The sequence below is a fragment of the Lactuca sativa genome, chromosome 9 (genome assembly GCF_002870075.4).
Source record: "Lactuca sativa cultivar Salinas chromosome 9, Lsat_Salinas_v11, whole genome shotgun sequence".
Taxonomy (NCBI): Eukaryota; Viridiplantae; Streptophyta; class Magnoliopsida; order Asterales; family Asteraceae; genus Lactuca; species Lactuca sativa.
This window is the reverse complement of record NC_056631.2, coordinates 210,058,469-210,062,707: the sequence shown is the minus strand read 5'-3', so window position 1 is coordinate 210,062,707 and position 4,239 is coordinate 210,058,469.

Genomic DNA, 4,239 nt, shown 5'->3' with positions numbered 1-4,239 from the left:
CTAACTGTCAATTTCAAGTAAATGGAACGACGTATGATTATGGGTATTATCTTACGGATGGTATATACCTAGAATTTGTTGTGTTTGTGAAAACTCTAACATGTCCGGGTGATCCAAAATGCATAAAGTACAAAACATTCCTAGAGAAGGCTAGGAAGGATGTCGAACGAGCATTTGGAGTCCTCAAAAAGTGTTGGCGCATATTACAACATCTGGCACGTCCTCGAACAATTGAGAAGCTCGCTCATATTATGTATTCGTGTATCATGTTACATGATATGATTTTAGAAAATGAGCATAGAATAATTTGTTAGTATCAACCAAATAACAACACATCATCAAGTGCGTCAATACCGGCCGGTTCCCACACATGGCATACAAGAAGAAAGACGATATGTGACAATCGAAAACATCACAAGCTTCGCAACGATTTGGTGGAACATATATATATATATATATATATATATATATATATATATATATATATATATATATATATATATATATATATATATATATATATATATATATATATATATATATATATATATATCGGTTTAATGAAATTGATTTAAATGAGTCAATTAACAATGATATCGGCAATTATTCGATCGGACCGATTTTTTTTTATTAAGTTATCTAATTTAATTTTCGTTTTATGATTGTTAAAAAAATGTAATGTTTTTAACTTATAAAATGTTATGTTATTTATTTATTTTTATGGTTTATGTGACTATTTAGATTTTTGGTTTTTTTATAAAAAAAGAAAAGAAAAAGAAAAAGTTGGTAGATAAAAAATCATCACACCCTAGCTTATAGGTAAAAATTGTAAAAACCGCAAAAGCTTATGTGGCGCGTATCTGGTAGTCTTTTACCATTGGCAAAAAGGCACCACACCCTTTAGCCTAAGTGATATTGTCATATATGAATAAAAGAAACATGCCACAGTAAACAATTGACTCTGTAGTTTTCTTCTATCCAAATTGATTCTAGTAGGAAGCCTATACAACAAAACCCTCAATCCCAAAATATTAACTTTTGTTTGAACGAGTGTATTCCAACAAGTTTTTGTTATTCCCAATCATCAAGGTTTGAAAATCAATGAATTTTTTTAACCAAAGTAACCATAAAAATATCACCCAAAGAACATCTTGCAAACACTCCCAATAGTGACACCGCATCTCAGATAACTTTTCCACAAAATATGCAGCCCGCCATTTGCCACTAGGTCTTTGATAGGAAAAAAAAATTCAACATCCAACTCTTAAACCCTAGGGAGACGATTTTTTAGGGAAGTATCACCATTACCCACTTTTCTTTATAAAAACAAGAATTAAGAAACATTCATTTTGAACGAATATCTTTTAATTGAAGTCATGATATTACTTTAACCACCATAAATAGTAACACAAGAGGAGAATACATTAAGACCACCTACTAAACCGTTGATATTTGGTAAAACAAACCTAATAGTTGTAGGAAGGCCTTCAAGCTAATGATTTAAGACTCATACACTCATATATATGTTTTTTTGTAGGTTAATCTTCGAACTCAAAATTGAATAGAAACATCGTAAAATTCTAACAATGTTTTTCCTATTATGTTTCGACCATTACCATAATATGCATTAAAAAGGTGTGAAATGACCAACCTATCAGACCCCCACATTGTTGGATTAGGTGTCTAAGCCCATAACTATAATTGGTATGTACTTGAATTGATAGCAGCACAGTCCTTTTTGGTTGCCCTCAAACCTAGCAACCAGACAAGGAAATTATGAAAGGAGAGATATTAATTTATTATAAGATTAATAAATTAATATAAATGAATTATTAATATGTTAAAAGATTAATATATTAATAAGAAATCATTTTGTTTAATTAATTGTTAGCCAGAAATTAATTAGAATTAATTTTGGGGTTAAAAGAATTGATTATAAGGTGCAGGGATTAGTTTGCAATTATCTAATAGTTGAGTGGAAGGCTCTAGAACCCCCTTGGATAAGGGTGGACAAAATCTTTAGGGGGAAACCCTAATAATTTCGTCCATAGGGGCTTGGATAAGGCCCTTGGGTTTGCTTAGGCCCTAAGCAAAGGATAACTAGGGTTTCCCCTAAACCCTAGATCCCTCAGCTATATAAGGAGCCTCCTGGTTCATGTTTTGGTCACTCTTTTCTCTTGAAGAAACCCTAAGGGCCAAAATTTTGCATACTCCCTCTCCCCTCTCTCCTCTACTTTCCTTCTTGCTAGTTTGGGTGTGATTCCATTAGAGGCATTACACTTGTGGTGCTAAGCTTCCAAGAAGATCAAGATCAAGATCAAGGGAATTATCAATTGTTTACTATAACAATTGAAAGGTATGTAATTACTAAACCCTAGTTTGTAAATTTCGATTATAGCCTCTCTCCTCTAGGGTTCTTGTTTTGCAATTCAAAGTTGTATGTTCAATAGATAAAACATAGATCCAAAGTAGGTTGCATGTGAACTTAGGAATTGTTTTCTAGTTTATTTGTTTTACCTAAAACCCATCACACATATGCTCCTAGAAAAGTACCATTAGCTTAAGCTTCTTTAAGAAAAATGTGGAGACATAATAATCCCTTTTTTAGTTGAAATTCAACTGAATGGGTCTCATTCACTAACATCAATGCTATAGAAGAGTTGATGAAAACTTTAATTCAATCCCACCATTTTGTCCAAAAACCTAAATTGGCAAGGGTATCATCCAAGTATCTTAAGCTTACAACTTACAGAGTCATAAACATTTCCAAAATCAACTTTGTACAACATCGACTTCTTCTTTTCACCTTATACCACTTAATAGTTTTGTTAACCATTAAAGGACCATCAAGAATATGATGACTTTTAATGAATAAATATTGTTAATTGCCACCAACCTCTCCTATAGCCATTTAAATCTGATTTGCCAAAAGCTTCACCAAGTTTTTGTATTGACACCCGATCAAGTAAATTGGTCTAAAGTATATGACATTGATCACATCCTATGATTTAGGAATCAAAGTAAAAAAGAAGGAATTGCACCCAATTGCAATAATATTTAATTCCTAATATTGTTTAACAAATGTCACAACATTTTGAACAATATTCAAGTGTTTAAGAAACACAAAGGTGAATCTATATGAACTCGATGTTTGTCATTATTGTACCCAAATCATATATCAAATCTCAATATTTGAAATTGAGACTCAAGAATTTTAATCCTCTCAATCAAAAGTTGTAACATCCCCATCTGGCACGTATCATTATATAACTTCTACCATAATCCCCCATAGATATCTTGTTGTCTTCTCTTTCAAGTAAATATCTCATTATATAGCTTCTAGTTCTCATCGCCCTCAACCCAATTATTTTTGTTGTTTCATCAAAATATGCATTCTCCAAGTTCACAATATCACCCAACTCATTGAGTTATCCAACACGCAAGATTATTTCATCCCAAGAGGCACATCATGGGAGCATATATATATGGAAAATTTGTTAAACCTCTTACCACAAATGATATTATAGACAAAAAAAAAATTCCAAACATCATGAACACCTAACTTATACCCACCTGATTCCACCTTTAATGGCCCAACAACCCTCCCCCCCCCCCCCTCATCACTGGTAGCCACCCTAACCAACATTATCCCTCTAACAATCATTACCATAACCTACATAGTGACAAATCCCCCTCCCCATCCACTCAACCGATGATCACTTGTGCTCGTCATGATATCTCTAAACCAATCTATAAGTTAAACCTCCATTTCAAGTATTTGTCTTCTATTCCCCTGAACTTATTTACATGCTTTTATTGTCTTAGAAAAAGTATGCATTGGAAATTTTGGAGTAGGAAAATATGATTAATTTTAAACCGGATTACACCCAACCAATACTTTGGCCAAACATGACGGTACATGTTCTCCCTTCATGAACCCAACCCTCTATAGGAGTCACGTTAGGATATTATAATACCTCCCATGCACAAGAACGGATATCATATACATTATGCAGCATATTTGTCTATGTATGCATGACTCATGAGAGCCCCCATTTTACATTAGTTAAACGGATTCTCTATTACATTTGTGGCACCATTAACCATAACTTATAGCTCTACGATTCACCCTTTTGTTGGCTTATTATGTACTTAGCTGCTTATTGGATGGACCGCCCCCATCACATGATTCTCCACTTTTGAGTATTGTGTTTTTCTCAGTTTCAATCTCCTTTCATG